Here is an 18,026-nt window from a genome sequence, read left to right on the forward strand (position 1 = left end):
TTGTGTTTCTGTTCTGTGGGCTCCTCCCATGAACCAAGAAATTGGTTATTGTCTGGATTTTATGATATCAAGTCACATAATGATGCCCACATTACAAACAGCAGATTTTTGACTTGGTTTCTGGCTGCTCTTTTTGAATTTCCCAAGTCTCTCTCCAGAGCCTTAGTCAAGAAGACAGGCTATATGGTTTCTCAACGTGTTTCCCTGCTATGCTCCTCATTTGGAACTCAAATTAATTAACAATTCTTTCCAGCACTTGTTGACCTTCAGTGATGCTTGAAAAGTGGGTTCTGCAGCTTTGAACGTGAGACTATAAATAATGGAGATCTCTTTGGTCAGTTTTTAAAATAAGAGATTGCTGTCGCATCCCCAAGGAAAAATATTGTTATTTGTAAAACTGACATACGGTCCCCTCATTTTCCCAAATGTGAATATAGTGGAAATACCACGTCAGATGTCTCAGTGTGATATTACAGATAGATAAAGCATGGTACCCTGAGTATGTCCAAACCAGTGAATGTAAGAATATTTCAGAATGTTTCAAATGCCTTATTAAAATCAATGTTTGGTATTTATATCCTGTTCCATTGACCATGTAATCTGCCAAAAAAAGCTACTGAGATGCTATGCATTATTATTTCAGTAATATTTCATGATTCATGCAATATATTAATCTGGATGTTTTCTTCCTTGATTCCCTACTGTGTTTGCTACTGATTCCCTTTGCAGTAACCCTCAGATAAACTTGTGTTTTGTTCTGAAGATTCTTTCTATTTTGGAAGGTCTCTCTGCTTACTAATTTCTTAGCTCCTTGTTTCACCACAGCTTTTGAAAAACAGTAGTTAAATGTCTCTCCAAATACTGAATTTTTAATCCCCCATCATATCTAGAATCTCAGTCTAGTGATTCTGAAACATACAATGAGAGTGTAGATCAAGAGGGAAAGCAGGCATGGTAACTGGGCAAAACTGGGAGATCTGGCTTCAGAAATGCATTCCTGATCTGAACTAAAAACTTAATGGAGACATGTGGAGAGCTCATTTATAAAACTCAGAAATACAAATAAATTGTGTGCAAAGACAGATTTCTTTGGGATATATGTTTGGTTTTGTTTGCTGCTTTTTTTTTTTTTTTAAACAAAGGAAAAGTTCATGGATTTAATGAAGATACAGTAAATTATTTACATAACTGAAACTTCAGCTGACAGAGACCATCTACTTTCAAGAGCATTATTTTTATGTACATTATGTAAGCATAAAACCTTGCTATATATTCATGGAAACAAATACAGAAAATTATTGCAGATCACAGAGTCACAGAATCAATTAGGTTGAAAAAGCCTCTGATATCAAGTATCAACCCTTGGCTGAAGCTCACCGTGTCAACTAGACCATGGCACTGAATGCCTTGTCCAGTCATTTCTTGAACACAAGACAGTCCAAATAATTTCAGCAAGGCCATTATGGACAATTCTCAGTTGCCCACAGTTCTGAGGGCCCTCTGAGGTGCCCCTTGGTCCCCCAGATGTCTGCACAAGACTGGCCAGTATCAGAGGGGTCCAGGAGCACTCCCTGGAGCATAAGCTAGGGACTGGTCCAGGGATCTCCACAGCACCCAAACAGCATGGGTTGTCTATGTTTAGGCATCTGAATTCTAGGCAGGTGTCTAAGTGAGCTCTCCCTAAGGAGCTCCTTAGCATTTGCTAATAAAGATAGAGGTTAGGCATTTGTCTGTGAATGCCTATACATAAATATCTTCACACCAAACTGAATTCTTCCCATGATGTCAACTGTGTAACTCAATAGAAATTATCATGACAAGGTAGAAAAAGACACAACCACATCCAAAGTCAATCTGTTTAATTTTGTACAATATTCTTTCTGCTTCAGATACCTGCACTAATTGCCTCCAATTAATTAGCTTCATCATTGTTACTTTACAGATGTTGAGCAAGCAAGGATAGCTAAGCAACTCCTTGATATCATCTCGTGTTCTGCACCTGGTATTATGTGCAACGCTGTCACCAAGAAGCAGATCTTTTGATACATCTGTCATGTTGGGATATGGCAAAGGCCACTTTTCTGAGGAGCAGGGCACAGAGCTCAGCAGGATGGATAAATACAGACATGGCTCTACTGCTGTTAGGAAATCATCTGCTGCAGTAGTCCCTGACCATGCTCTGCTGGAGCCATATTCTGCATATCTGTAGCCATATCCTATGTAGCTACAGAGAGGAGTTTTGTTATAGCAGTGATAGTGAGACTGATTAATGTCATTCCAGTCAGAGACCAGTCTATTTCTGTAATGCCAAGATAGCACCTTTTTAAATAAAATGAGCTCCTGCTTCTGGCTGAATGCTGCTAAGCCTCAAGAAATACAGAAGGGTTTATAAACCTCAGGATCATCTGTCTTCTCTCCATGTGTTCCTATCAGTTATTCCCCATCTGCCCCTCAATTGCACTGCACCTGTGTTCCCTGTCCTGCCCTTCCCTACCTAGCCTGAAGGATGCTGTTGTCATTCACTCTGGACCTGACCTGCCACCTTTATTTGTGCTGCAATGCCAGTATCTTGTCCTCTTTCGCCAGTCAACTCTTGCATGCAGAAACAGATTTTAAAGCAACTGTCACCAGGTGTTAGTTGGAGATATGCTGGGGCCTGTGATTTTGAAAGGACACTAGTAAAAACAATTAATGAAAACTTGTTACATGTGGAAAAGACTATTCCTATCTAGCAACAAAGGCAAAATTTTCTCAAAAGCAGTAGGTCAGTGCAAGGGGAATGAAATATCTAATTATAGCTTAAGAAACTAAGATAGTATTTTGTGGTGGTTTGTTGGGATAGATTTTGGGAATAAATTTCATCTGGGAACAGCGAGACTGGGCAAGTCTCCTATGGCCAGGGCTAATGGGACATGAGGCAGGGCTGGCCAAAAGGCTGAATCAGCACATTCTCTTGGTGGCAAGCTAATGTGCCCAGCTCTGGTGTGCAAATTGATGTGCAGCTCTACCTACTCTGCAAGTGTGTGGCTTTTGGACAATCTACATTGGATGTCCAGGCAGATGAATGCAGACAGATGGAGTTTGGCTTTCTCTGCATTTCCTCAGACAGATGTACCACTTTCTCATTTATTTTTTTTTTTCATATCATGTTTCCTGGAGTTTTTTCAGCAGTTAACGGAATATCTAATTATTAGGCAACTGTAAAACCACTGAAAAGGAAACAGTGAAGGATCTAGTGATAATGTGAATGCAGGCATAGATGCCCCTGTTGGGAAGAGGTGCTTCAATTCCAGCCTTTGTGAATGACAATTTAATTGCTCTGTCTCTGCATTTGTGCTCTCTTCACTGCAAAGAAGGAAATAAGTGGGAATTGAAACATGGGAATAGATGCACTGGTCATAACTGAGCTGTACTGAAATGCTGTGTACAAGCTGATGATTTTATAATGGGCCCATCTGCCCACCTCACAAAACCACTACAAAGATTGACAGGATTTACAGCACCTGTTGTTCTAGTTTCAGCTTCAGAATAGCAAAAGGTGTTGAGTTTTGGAGTTTAGCTGCACCAGTCTTCATAATTTAGTTTCTTCTTGTGCTCTGTGGATGAGTCCTAAATAATTTTCTCTTGCCTTTTTTGTCTTGCCTTTTTTCTGGTCCCCCACTGAGATTTCTTTTTTTTTCCCCTACTACTGAAAGCTAGCTTTGCCCCTGTTATGGTTTCTTTGTGTAAGTAAGGCTCTCCTTCCACTTTATCCACTTAGCAGAACTAGCAAGTTTAACAGACATTTCCATGAACCTCTCTTTTTTCTTCTTCTTCTAGAAGTTCCAGTGGTTTTGATACTGCATCTTGAAAAGATGTTAAATATTCATCATAAAGTCTCTTTACACAGAATATACCAAGTTCTTTTGTAGTATAGTGATAAAGTGGTCTAAGCTTTCCACTCTTGCTGTAGATAATGTACATCTTGGGATCTTCTGTTACATTTTGCACTTTCAAAAAAAGGTAAGTCATTCCTCAGTATATGAGTCTTCTCTGTAAGATGAGCATGACCAATTCTCCTCGTGGGATATGATCGTTCAGCTGCCCCACAGCGACTTATTTCAGCCTTAACTCCCAACCAGTCCTAATGTTCTTTGGCAATTTCACCTACCTCTCACAAACAACTTCTTCTGCTCCCTGTGTCTACATGTCTAGGCTTGAAATAACTCCTGCTTTACCACCTTCACTGGAAAACCAAAAGTGCAGGCAGTTTTCCCAGTCTGGGTTAAACTCTGTACCCGCCTTTCAGCAATAATGTGTTCTCTGAAAAGTTTTTCAGTGCCATCACTTCTGTTTCTGTGTAAGCAGATTTCTGATGTCCACATGTTTATACACCTGACTGGCCCATCAGGCTGTGTTAAGTTTGGTTTACATAGTGCTGCTTTGTTCATGGCTCTGTAATTCCACTCTATTCCTTATCAAGAAAAGGCTTTTTTGTTCCAGTTGCTCGCTCTCAGCCTTGGGAACAAGATTTCCTCTGAAAATTTTGTCTTTTTTCCTATCCTCTTTTATATTCTCCAAATAAAGAGAAAGCAAGCAAAGCAAACACACACAGAATCTCCAAAGCATTGCAAATTGATCTTGTGTTGTCAGGGAATAGCTATGATTTAAGTTAAATGACAGGCAGGCAGAAGTCCTGCCTTGGCTTTGCTATTCTTAAGAACTCCTGAGAGGACCTTCCGTGTTCAGACATTCCATTTTACCATTTGGTTCTTATTTTCCTACAACTTCCTAGGGTCAGTCCTGTGCTGCTGGCTAGTGAAAGATGTCCCTTACACACAGTTTCTGGCATTACCAGCTCCTAGGCTGGCCCTGGCATTAAGGTGGAACACGCCCCTGGAGGATTGTATTGGTGTGGTTGCTTTGCTAGAGCATGCCAGTGTTATCCTCTTAAAGCTTGCTATGCCACACACATATAAAAGCAAAGTGAACTGTACATTTGCGATGCCAAAACTGAGTAACACAGTCACAGCCTTATAAAAATGTAGGCAATGGGAACTCAGGAAACTCAAGATTGGTTCTATCCTTGTATCAAATCCAGAAAAGCCTGTGAAATACATCTGTTGGCAAGCTACAGAAGTGGATTGTTGGGGTTTTAGTTTAGTCTTAGTTTTTTTCCTGTTAAAGGAATTTTCTCCCATATGCATGTTGCTAGGGGACAAATAGCTGTACTTAAGAAAGACAAAAAGGGGAGTGGGGCGGGCCTGGCTACTCCTTTGTCTACACCTGGGTGTGGGGTCAGTTCGCTCTGAGCGTCCGGAGAGAGAAGCTGCAGAGAAAGGAGCTGCTGCTTCTTTCTTTTTGGCCGTTCTTTCTTCCTGCTGGAAGCAACGCCGGGACCCCAAAAGCCGCTTTCCCTGCCCTGCTGGAGACCGGGCTGTGGCTGCCCTGCCCCGCTGCTGCTTCGAGCTTTCGCTACGCTGTAGCCCTGCTCGCCCTGCCTGCCTGGGCCTCCGTGGGGTTCTCCCATCTGGATACATCTCGCCTGCCACCCGGGATTTGCATCCGTCCCTGCCGTTCCAGCCGCCGTTCTAGCCTGCCGTTTCAGCCTGCTGTTCCTGAGAGCCCGGGATCAGCTGCCCAGGGGTTTGTGAAGCCTTTGTTCCATCCTTCCCGGGATCCCAGGGCACCAGAGCCGCGGGTTTCCCGAGCTCGCTCCGGAGCGCCCCCTGCAGCCGCGGGGGAACCATCGCGCCTGCCCTGCTCACCGGGAGCCGCCAGCGCCCCTGCCGGCTGCGAGCGGAACTGCACCCGAGGGGAAATAGCCTGACAGCCGAGAAGGCTGGGACTGGGTTTGTGATTGCTGTTACTGCCATAGTTGTTGTTGTTTTGTTTGACTGGTTATATACATACATATATATAGTAAAGAACTGTTATTCCTATTTCCCACATCTTCGCCTAAAGGCTCTTGATTTCAAAATATAATAACTTGGAGGGAAAAGGGGTTATATCTGCCACTTCAAGGGGGGCCTCTGCCTTCCTTAGCAGACACCTGTCTTTCAAAACCGAGACATGGATCTACTATGTGTGGGCAAGGACTCGAATATGGTCTACACAGCATGTCCTCAAAGTCCTGGCTGGTAGGAAACTGCTGACCCGGATGTGCCAGGGTCTCCTTCTGTTTCCATTCAGAATCAAAGACTTTGCCATCCAGCTCATGTATTTCCTAATCCCTCCCAGTGCATCACTGGCTTCCACCCACTACTTTGAAAATTATGTTGTTCCTCGGCAGAGTGAGTTGCAATTATTCCCTGGTTAGATTATAAACAGAATCAGATAATGGCTGCCTTGGTGTTTAGATTAGGCATCTAAATTTAGTTCCTCTAAATGCAGCAAACTCTTTTCCACAAGGCTTAGTGGTATTTTTTCTCTTATGGATGACATATTTCATGCAAGTGTCGTTTGCATAATTACATAACTATGCAATTTGTATGTGCTACATACTACTTTGCTCTTGTTTGAGACTATGTTAACAACTAAACTTCCTGAGGGGATACAGGGTTAAGGGGTGACATTCACTTGAGCTCTGTCCTTGGGAGCACTAATCATTATGTGGCTGCATGGAAACTAGCTGTTACTCCCGTTATTTATTATCCTCAAGCAAAATAAATAAAATCACCAAATGATATAGATAAGTCTAAGGTCACAGAAGCAGAGCTTATACTTGACTTAAAATATCCTGTACAACTTTTATGGTTTGATTTCAAATTTAAATTTAAAATATTTCAACAAGTCTAGGTACTTGACATTGAAGTAGCGCCATTATCTGTTGTAGGAGGTTTTGTATTACTGAGACTGACTGTCCTTCTGAGACACTTCAGTAACAGTGCATAACTTAACTAAAGATGGAAATCCCTAATTGCTAAATGTGTGGACCAGCATGCTTAGCTTTCATGAAGTACATACACAGGGAGGTGATGTTGCTGAATTGATAAGCAGCAGCAAGTACAAGTCATAAACAGAATGGGGATTTCCACTCTCATATCACAATGTTGTGGTGCCTAAGCCAGTGGCCTTACAGTCTAAAATAAAGACAAAAGGGAGGTATTTGTTTCTGGGGGTTTTCATGTAAGCCCATGAATATGACATGACATAAGCAATGTTGTTCTAATGACATACACCAGCAGGATTTGAAACGTCATTGGTGGTTTTGTAGGATAATATTAGGTCAATTGCCATTTGGGAAAGATCTTAGGTTAAACTTCTCTGTAGTTGTTAATTTGTGATCTCATTTGTACATCAGAGGCTCAAAAGCACTTGCCTGGGAAACCCACAGGACACTGAGGCTGAGATTTTGTTTCCTTATGAAGGATGGAAAGGAATTGTTGGTACTTACTGTAGGTCTCTGGAGGCTGTACCTACACGTGCAAGAAGTTCAGTGCCATAGGAGGAGATCCAGCTGATGCTGAGGACTCACTGAGGGCAATTTTTTTCGCATTTCAGGTGAGTTTTGCTTCAAACTAGCTCTGTTCTGGTCCAAAGGACAAAATGGTCATGGCAGCTGGAGGACAGTAAATGTGTTCCTCAACCCCATCATCCAGTTTGATTTAATTTGAAAAGAATCTGGTTAATTGTAAAAGTATCCTCTGAGGCCTTTCCATCATATGAATCAAAGCATGCTAAGTGGCAGCAACTGCACAATCTGCCTTCAAAAGCATGTTCATGATCTGAACTAAAGCACAAACGTAGGCATACTCTGTACTAAAATAAACACAGCTGCACTAAAAGGATTCATTTTATGTCAGAGGCCCATAATTTGGGATTTGGCGATAAAGTCCTTAGTAAGCCTGAAATATGGCAACTTGCCCCATAGGCACTTCAGTATAAATGTCTGCATTTATTATTTTATTGCTTTTAATATTTTGCAGATTGCTGAAAAAAGGAACTTAGAACATCCTGATCTAATTTACTAATTGTGTGAAAGATCAGCTGTAATAAACTATGTAATTGTACAGAGAAGTGGTGATTTCTGTCCAGGCATATTTTGCACCCATATTTCCTTTTTCTGTGATATTCCCATTCAGATGCTGCTAAGGTTTTATAGCATGCTGTAGGTTTACTGAACTGCCTGCTCACTGAACATTAAGAATATTTGCACGTATGCAGCATTTAAGGAAATATAAATTCATTTCTGCTGAATTTTTTTTCAATAAGCAAATCTAATTCAGCTTGCTGCTCAATGTCAGTGTGGCAGTTTAATATTTTTTTTTGTTTAATGTAACCAGCTTACTATTAAAAAAAAGAAGCAATTTAACACTAACAGATTTTTTTTCCTGATCTTTCATCACAGTTTCTATAAATCAGTGTAAGAGTAGGAGGATAAAAATTATCAGTAGCTGGAAATTACCTTGATTAAAATGTGAGGCAAGTAGCTCACCTAGAGGTGCTGGAACGAGAGCAGTGAAATGTAGTTCCAATGAAAAATTACAGGTTAGAGATGCAAGAGTGTGGGACCACCTGCCTGGTGAATGGTCTCACTCTCATATACATATATAAAATGGTCATTGAGTTCCTGAACTCATAGAGACTAAAACAAGTCTCTATGGTCTAGTTACTAAATGGTCTTGGTCTAGTTACTTACAAAAGTTTGTTGGCAGGCAGGAGCCACAAGTTCAAGCTCCCCTTCTCATCATGCAGGCCAGCTGTATACACGGCAGTTTTCCTGGGGAATTACTCTCTTCTCGCCTGGGTTGATTGGTCCATCTCAGTTCAGCAAATAATTTAAGTTCTCGTTTTCAAGAAGGGATTTTTGTCTGGTCTGCAGACTCCTCTGCGTCTTAGAAACCATGCCTAAAGCCGGTCTGTTTCTGTGAATGGCAGTGTTGATGGAGCAGTATGTTCCTGTGAGAACACTTCTTGCCAAGCCAACTGTAGTTGGGCTTTTATCTTTCACCTCTCAGATACGTTATTGCAATCTGTCTGATGACTTGCACACTTTCCCACATAAGGTCAGATTGCTCAGTATCAATGATTTCAGGGTCACTTTTCACTTAAATGAACATTCAGTTTCTGAGACACAGCTAGAAACCAGCTTTAATGAAGAATTTACCACTGTAAATTATTGAATACCATTGTGCAGTCAATAAGCAAGCTATCTGAGTACTTTACATCTGGAACATAAGATTACCTGATGTTTTTATTAGAAGGGACATACGTGATGATGTGAGACTTTTTCAAAGCAGCTGATTCTCTCAGCTTGAAACTCTGTGTCAGAAACCAGTGAATAATCCCTCCCCGTGAAGTTTTTCCCTTTGTTCCTAGCACTTCACCATGACCCCATGGATTCCCAGACTTGTCTCAGTTTGCATACAGCTTGTCTGCAACATCACTTGAATGTATTACATCCCTAATGCTGATGTACTCTAAATTTGTCAAAATACTGTGACTAGACAAGCTTAAAATCAAAATAGGAAAGCAAAGAGAAAAGTTCTTGATTATGGAGATGGACATGCTTCTATGAAAGCATCAAATTAAGCATGGTAAACTTGTGTCAAAAACTAGTCTGTCCCCCAAGCACTTCAGGAAAAACTGTCTTGGTAGCTGCAGCTGAGGATTAACTCTGTGGTCTCTCCCGGGGCGGAGTCCTCTGGAGCTGAGTGGATGCCCCTGCTCTGGATCACCTCATGCGATTGCTCATCGCATCATGCCGCTGCATGCAAATGAGTCTTCAAAGCAACTTGCTAGGAAGGCCTGCTTTCCCCTCCTCCAGCTAATCAATTTAGAGAACGGTACTAGTTTGAAAACAAACCAGTGGGAGGCACCAAGTCAGAATAACAATTTAATGGAAATTAAGGAAAAGGAAAAAAAGTAAAAGAAAACACTGGTTCAAACTGACAGAGTCAAGGTACAACCTGACACCCTGTTAGGCAGGGTGGTGGTAGCAGTCTGGTAGAATGATGGCTGCAGTCCTCTGAAGCAGTGATCCTGTAGAAAAAGAGTCTGCTCTTCCTCAGAAAGTCCAATGGTGGCTGTGCAGCTCCTGTCCTCTGGAAATCCAGTAGGAAGGGTTGTCTCTGGAGTTCAGAGTCCCAGATTATATCCACGATGGGATGCTTGGTTCCTCCCTCTGGGTGGAGCATCTCACAATGGGGTAATGAGTCATGAGGCCAAGTGTTGATTAGGCTCATTAACAGAAGATAGTCCGGAGGGAGTTATCTCTGAGTCATGCAGCAGGACAATGATGGGCCATTAACAGAAAGATACTCTGGGGGGAGGAGGCAAGGAAAACACTGCCCCTCCTGGTTTCAACAGCTCATGAGGATGGTGATAGAATACACTGCAACCCAGGACAAGAACCTTACTGTAGCACACTTTGGTGTTTGTGCAAATGCAAATGAAGCCCTGTTGGAGCTTTTCCTGTGACTGAGATAAACAAAGCCCTTCTGATGTGTTGGTTTTCCATACCCTGCTCATCCTTCGGTCTCAGAAGTTGTTAGAATTGTCATCTGGTCCCACCTCCCTGCTCAAGCAAGTGCGTCCCAGGGCACATGGCTCAGGATTCTGTCCAGATGGTTCTTGAACATCTCCAGTGAGGGAGACTCCACCCCCTCTCTGGGCAATCTGTGCCAGTGCTTGGTCACTGCACAGGGAAGTTCTTCCCCATGTTCAGGTGGAACTTCCTGTGCATCAGTTTCTGCCTGTTGCCTTTTGTCCTAAGCTCGGCAACTCTGGGAAGAGCCTAGCTCCTCTTGACATCCTTCCTTCAAATACTTATAGACTCTGATGAGGTTCCCTCTCAGTTGTCTCTTCTCAAGGCTGAACAGACCCAGCTCCCTCAGCCTCTACTCATAAGAGAGGTGCTCTAATCCCTTAATTGTCTTTGTTGCTCTCCACTGGACCCACTCCAGGATCTCCATGTCTCTCTTGTCCTGAGGAGCCCAGAACTGGACACAGCACTCCAAACACACCTCATTGGGGCTGAGTAGCAGGGCAGGATCCCCTCCCTGACCTGCTGGCAGTGCTGTCCCTAATGCACCCCAGGATTCATTGGTGTTCCTGGCCCCCAGGGCACTGCTGGCTCATGGATAGCTCGTTGTCCACCAGGAGCCCCAGGTCCCTCTCCTCAGAGCTGCTTTCCAGCAGGTGGGCCCCCAGCCTGTGCTGGTGCCTGGGGTTGTTCTTGCCCAGGTGCAGACCCTGCATTTGCCCTGGCTGAGTTTCAGAGCGTTCCTCTGCCCATCTCTCCAGCCTGTCAAGGCCCTTCTGAAGGGCTGCACAGCTCTTGGGGGTATCGGCCACTCCTCCCAGCTTTGTGCCATCAGTGAACTCGCTGAGGAGGCCTCTGCCCCTTCCTCCAAGTCATTGATGAAGATGTTAAACAATACTGGGCCCAGTATTGAACCTTGAGGGACACCACTAGTGACAGGCCTCCAACTAGACCCTGTGCCATGGATCGTGACCTTCTGGGATCTGTCATTCAGCCAGTTCTCAATCCCCCTCACTGTCCACTCATCCAGTCCACGCTTTCTGAGTTTGTCTATCAGGATATTGTGAGAGACTGTTGAAAACCCTGCTGAAGTTGAGCTAACCAATATCCACCACTTTCCTCTCTGCTCCATCACTGTTCCAGGGACCGAGCTGAGGCTGACTGGCCGGGAGCTCCCTGAGTTCTTCTTCTTGCCCTTTTTGAAGACTGGGGTGACTTCTGCTTTCTTCCAGTTTTCAGGTATCTCCTGATTCCCATGACCTTTAACCAATGACATAGTGGGTCTAGTCAGCATATTGGCCCTCCATTCCTCTCAAAAGGGAGTCACCTATTTTTTTTCAGGTTTTTTTTCAGGTATTTACTACTTTACCTTCTTTTTCTTAATTGAGGAGGTTGTGATGTGGGATGTAAGTGCGGCAGAGTGAGGGTCCAGCTCAATCTCTTCCTCAGAGCCCTAATATTTCTTAGTCTTGCTGCTTCATCTCTCAGCTCCACCCCTAGGCCAGCTCAGGTTTATAGACGATGTTTGTAATCATCTTGCAGTGTGTGGTAAATTGCTGGGTTTATACCAGGGTTTTGCAAGGCGTATTAAGAATATTCATACCAATGTGGTGTTTTGCTCACTGCCCACCATTGCAATTTTCTGAACTGTCAGTCATAATACAGTTTTCTGTTCACCCTTAAAAGCAATGTTTGCGTGTAAGAGCAACTATAATGTCTCACTCTCTTTCTGCCTCCTTATATCCAACACATCCATACATATCTATATATCCAGGTTTAAATAAAGTGAGGTATTAAGCAGAAAAAACAAAGAGACTCACAGAAGATGAGGTGGCCTAATACTGTTTCTTTTAACTAGCCATAAAATTTTGATATAGGGTATGCTCAGGGGAGGTGTACAATGGGAATATTTCCCCTAAAGGGTGGGAAGAAATTTGGACCACATTAAATAAAGCTTTTGAAATGCGAGTGGGAATACTATAGTATAATATATACTGCCCATAACTAGAAGGTTGTACAATGGTTGTGTGATGGTAGTATCTGTATAGGATTGGATTTTTTTTTTTGATTGATAGATTGATAAATAGGTAATTGATAGATAGTTTGGTAGGTAGATAGAGGATGGAAGCTAAAGCAGATTTCTAAGCATTTAAACTCTCTGCTGCTATTTAACAGCACAATCGATGGTTCTGAAAAGGGAAAGACATTTGCAATGCTAATTGCAATTCACAAGTGGAGGTGTACTGAGTGGGTGGAAGAGTTAGTTGTTTGCTTGACGAGGGACATTGCAGAGCTGCTGAAGTTCTGATACTAGTAATTCTTTTTGTAAAACAATTATCTGGCTGACTAGAGCACAGGAATAATTTTTAAATCAAAGAAATCAATGAGGGCGGTATTTCCTCAGGTAGTGATTTTGTGGCAGGTTGTTCTGGTTGTCTCAGTGCTCCCACTGAGATGGAGAGCTTCCAGACATGGAGCTTGTGGCATCAATAATCTTTGCTAGGTCTTAGTGGTCTACAAGGCTTGTCTCTTCATCCAAAATTTTGTCAAATATGTATTGTCTTTTCCTATTTTATGGTATCTACCTTTTTATTTCTGAAAAAAATTGATATTTTTACCTTTGGCTTGACCTGAATCCGCCACCCTTATTTAATCTTATTTAACCTGAGTAGTGCTCTACTCTGTCCATACAGGTTTGTTGGCTCCAGCTGAAGCACTTGCAGAATAAAGTACACACCAGTGTAACAGAAGATGACAAAACTGAGATCTTTACTTCTCTCTCCCTCCTTAAGCCAGGGTGAATGTGCCCTGGACTCCACAGACTGACTCCATGCCATGAGGACATATGTTTGTGTATATAAGAGCACAGTGCAGAATCATTTCGGGGAGAAGAGGAAGAAAATAATAATTCTGACGCCAAGTCTTGTTAATGTCGACCCTCAAAAGTGTCAGTGATCTCTGAGCATGTGGGAGCAAGGAATAGCGAAGGCAGCCATCCCCTGGCTCTCTGCAGTTTGCTGCTGGCCTCCCAGTGACCCCCAGGCTGTCCAGGTACAAGCTGGGGTTGGATGTGGTGTTGAGGGAACATTGCCATGTGCACTCAGATGCAATTCTTAATTGGGTCTAGGTGAGAATTTCTGCTTTACACGGGGTAAAATGTACATGTCTGTGGCATACAGTTTTAAATACCTGAAATAAAAATTTGAAAGGTCAAATAGTAATATGTATGGGGTCTTTTTGATTATTTTTCCCCTGACAGCTGACATAAGAGCAGCTACTATTGGTTATATATGCTCTGATCATTAAGAAATGGAAGTATGAAATTTCCTTGCTAAACAAATTTGGAATTAGAGCAAATTTTTTTATTTCCTAAAACAAATCCATTTTTTTCTGGAAAAAAGTTCTGAAATTTCTAATTAACTTCTGTTGAATTCAACAAATAATTACTGGAAAAGGGAGGACCTTGCAAAGGTAATGGATTTTCTTTTTCCATTTCAATACAGTGTTCTGAAGCTATTTTATCACATTCAACTTTACAAACCAGTTAAAAAAAAGCTATAAAAGAAATGCAATAATTAATCGCAAAGCATTTTAATAATCTCCAGCTTTTCCCTGAAAAATCTTATCACCTCTTTAGTCAAAGTAAAATGTATACATTGCCTTCAGCAGTGTCTGAACATGATTACTCTGAAGTTCCTAATGTATCTAATACTATAATCTTAAATGTCTGCATTGCCTTGGACCAACACTCTGCATAGTCCTTGTCTGTAATCTCTGGGTAAAGCTGGAAAAATGTGACTGATTCCAGTGGGGTTAGTTAGAATACGTCGAGGAGTGGCTGCTAGCCCAACCCAGCCAAAGACTGAATACCAGAAAATGAATACCAGAAAAGCTGGATGTTGATGAAGAAGCAAGGAACGGTGACTTAGGTTCCCTGTGTGATAGTACAGACAGGTCTAATGGTGGGAACAGAGTCCTCCTTTGTTTCCCTTTCAGAGGGTTTCAAGAATCTTGCTGCTAATATTTGTTTGTGTTGCAATATCATTCAGTCTCCCTCAGGAGGACTGAGACCTGGTTGTTCTGGCCATGAACTGAGGGTGGCAAGAAGAGGGGCCAGGCAAAAGGAACCACAGGGACAATCTAGCACAGGGACGGTTCAGGATCTGTGCTCCAAATAGCCACTTGCCCTGCAGGCTCTAGGTACAGTGGCTAGATTGCACTTGTGGTTTTAAAAAATGTGACTTTCTCTTGGAAATACATGGAACAGAGGAATTTTGAAAGCACTGGTTCTACATACTGATCTGTGGTTTGTAGATCATAGAATCATTGAATGGTTTGGGTTGGAGGGGACTTTAAAGATCATCTGGTTCCAACCCCTCTATGGCCAGGGACACCTTCCACTAGTCCAGGTTGCCTGGTTCAACCTAGCCTTGAGCACTTCCAGGGATGGGACGTCCACCACTGCTCTGGGTAGCTTGTTCCAGTGCATTACCACCTTCACAATAAAGAATTTCTTGCTAATTTCTAACCTAAACGTCTTTCATCTTAAAGCCATTCCCCCATATGCTATCGCTGCATGCCCTTGTGAAAAGTTCCTCTCCACCTTTCCTGTAGGCCCCTTCCGGTACTGGAAGACTTCTGCAAGGTCTCCTGGAGCCTTCTTCAGGGTGAACAACCTCAACTCTCAGCTTTTCTTCATAGGAGAGGTTCCCCAACCTTCTGATCGTCTTCATGGCCTCCTCTGGACTCTCTCTAACAGGTCCACATCCTTATGTTGGGGGTTCCAGAGCTGGATGCAGTACTCGAGGTGGGGTGTCATGGGAATGGAGTAAGAGGGGGAGAATCACCTCCCTTGGCCTGCTGGCCACATTCCATAGAGATTTCCTAGTTTGGTTTGTAACAAGATGAATGAACCACTTAATGAACTATCAGTGGATCATTACATCCTGTGTAAATATTGAAAAAGTCAACAAATAAATACAGTGGACACCAGTTTAAAAAATCAACATTGATGAATTGCAACAGGGCTGAAGCACAGTAAGATTCCTCTTTGAGGAAATGCTCCAAATGATCTCTAATAAGGTGTGTCTTAAATGGGAATGTGAGATTCCTTTAAAAGGCTCAGCAGTGAGGGCTCATCTGTTTTCTTGAGATCCAGCTGAAGGGGAGACAGCTTGGGGTGAGGGAAGCATGCCCGGATTGGGAACACTAGGCTGTGCCACTGCTCTGGGAAGGCTTGCTCAGATGGGAGGGCCAGGTGGCTGTTTTCATGGGATACAGAGCTCACGTTAATGAGCTGTCAGGACTTGTAGCTTGATGTGTTACTCCCGCTCCTGGACATGAATTGTCTGGAGTGGAGTGCTTGAACACCAAATGAACTTTCTGAGTGAAACCCCCTGGGCACAAAATTTTATCTTCCAATGAAAGTTTATTTTCTCTGAAATTTTCCAATCAATTATTCAACTCTCCTGCTAGTTTAAGCATGTAAAAATGTTTCTATGACTTGCCAGCCACCTCAGGCTGAGGTTTGGCTTACTTTCCCTTTTTGCACTTCATCATTACTTCATTATTTCTAACATTCTTTGGAAGTTATTATTTATTTAAATTGAAAGATAGTGGAACTCATTGCAAGAGTATAAGGTTAATCTGCACACCTGTACAGAGATTCTTCTTTCTAAAAACTCTTGAGTGTTTCTTGTGACTTTCACAGACATCCAGGCATTACTGAGGGTGTGACCAATGCTCTTCCTGCCTAACCCTACGGGCCAGCAATTTCCCTCAACTTTCCTTGGGTGTACGTCTAATTTTAAACAAAGCAAACTCACCCTTTCCATAGTCAAATATTAAAATTTGGTTTAAAAAACATTAGGGCTGTGATATAAAATCTAGGCAGTGTTAAAAGAAGATTGATGCTTTCTCCTTTAATCACATGGGTTCATGGCTTGGCACATGCTTGGCATGTGCATTTTCAGATTAATTGTGGTAGGATTTACAATTTCTTGAAATTCAGTGCTTCATCTTTCATCTTTAGCACTTCAAAGAACTTCACAGGGTTGTTAGCAGTAGCAGGGATTTTCACAAAGTTGTATTTTTAGCACAAAGTCTGAAAGAATGACTTGACATATAGTACAGTGATCATAACCTTACTCTAGGCACAATAAGCTGCTTAATTTACAACTTATACTAAAAATAATGTAGCAAACACGTGTACATCAGGTGGAATAACACGGCAAAGTGATTTTGAGGAGAATAGCACATGCCAGTCTTCACTTACGGCTACTTTCTGTTAGAAGCTGGGAGGAATTTGCTAAGACAGATTCAAATTCATATATAAATATAAAAAATAAAGGAAAAATATAAGAAACTCTTTCAGTGAGATTTGAGCCTTGGAGAACTAAAGCATAGAGCAATACTTCTAATATTTGGATATTAGAAAGAGAAGTAAAACTGTTCTGGTTTATTTCCTTCAAATAAATATGTCCAAATTTTAAGAGCCAAACCATTACATTAAAACAATAACAATTTCTAAACTAGCTCAGATTCAACTTGAAAAAACCTGGAAGTATCTTGAGGGTGGGAATAAGAAGAGAAATCTGTTTTTTGTCAGCAGAGTGACAGCAGCTTCTTTTATGACTTTAGAAATGGAGAAACTAAAAATGTGTTGCATTATGTTGCAGAAGAAGAAGCAAACTCAAAGTCCTCTGACATAACTTTATTTTGCAGTCCCTTGTTAGGAGGTGTAGCTATAATTTAAAAATGAAAAAGACTAAATGTTCTTCATTTAGTGCTCATTCTTTTTTCTTTTCTAGTATATTGAAAAAAATGCTCAGCACAATCAAAACTATATGAGTGATAATAGTATTTTTGGTTTTGGAGTGGGGGTTCACAGTATTTTGGGCAGTGATTAACGTAACAGGGTTGTAATCAGAGAGTTCAGATGTTGCATATAATGCATAACAGTAGGAACTGGCCCTGACAACCAGCATTTGAGCTATGTTCTTTCACCCTATAAAGACCATATCTCTGGGGAGAGGCTGTGGGACATCCTTCCCAAACAGCAGAAGTGCAAAGTGTGGCTGGGTGTGCCAGAGATGCTGCATTCAACCTAAGGTCTTGCAGGATGCCTCAAGCCACAAGTCCCTCCGATTGATTTGGTTTGCGCAGATTGCTTTTCCCAACACTTATCTCGCTGTGTTTCTCCCTTAATGCCTCCTCCTGCATTTTGGCCTCTGTTCTGCACAGACTTCTGTGTGGTTGCAGTGCAGTGTAGGGACAGACTCTCTAATGGCTCCAAATGTGCCACACAGAGCTCACAGCAACCTGTGGCGCTTTGATCTACTTCTGGCATCCGACATTTGCCTACCCAGCTCAAGAACTGGTGATCAGGCTATTGAACCGCTCAATTCTGTGTCAGCACGTCTCTATTCCACTTTTCCTGACTCACAAATCAAATATTTCATTCTTCAGCACCATGAGAGGCTCCCTCAGCAACTGACATATTTGACAGCCACACTGCACTTCAAAGAACTTCACAGGGTTGTTAGCAGTAGCAGGGATTTTC

At 42.2% G+C, this 18,026-nt stretch overlaps 1 long non-coding RNA gene across 1 annotated transcript in view; it reads left to right on the forward strand.

The window, feature by feature from the left end:
* LOC121668436 overlaps window positions 1-18,026 on the forward strand; it is a 203,741-nt gene that overhangs the window by 118,889 nt on the left and 66,826 nt on the right. The window contains exons 8-11 of the long non-coding RNA XR_006017377.1: window positions 7,381-7,482; window positions 11,609-11,704; window positions 13,159-13,516; window positions 15,080-15,272. This is a non-coding gene — a long non-coding RNA (uncharacterized LOC121668436). The remainder of the gene's footprint in view (window positions 1-7,380; window positions 7,483-11,608; window positions 11,705-13,158; window positions 13,517-15,079; window positions 15,273-18,026) is intronic.

The sequence above is a fragment of the Corvus kubaryi genome, unplaced genomic scaffold (assembly GCF_017639235.1).
Source record: "Corvus kubaryi isolate FWS band 111438036 unplaced genomic scaffold, C.kubaryi_AGA036_p1.0 133, whole genome shotgun sequence".
NCBI classification, from domain to species: domain Eukaryota; kingdom Metazoa; phylum Chordata; class Aves; order Passeriformes; family Corvidae; genus Corvus; species Corvus kubaryi.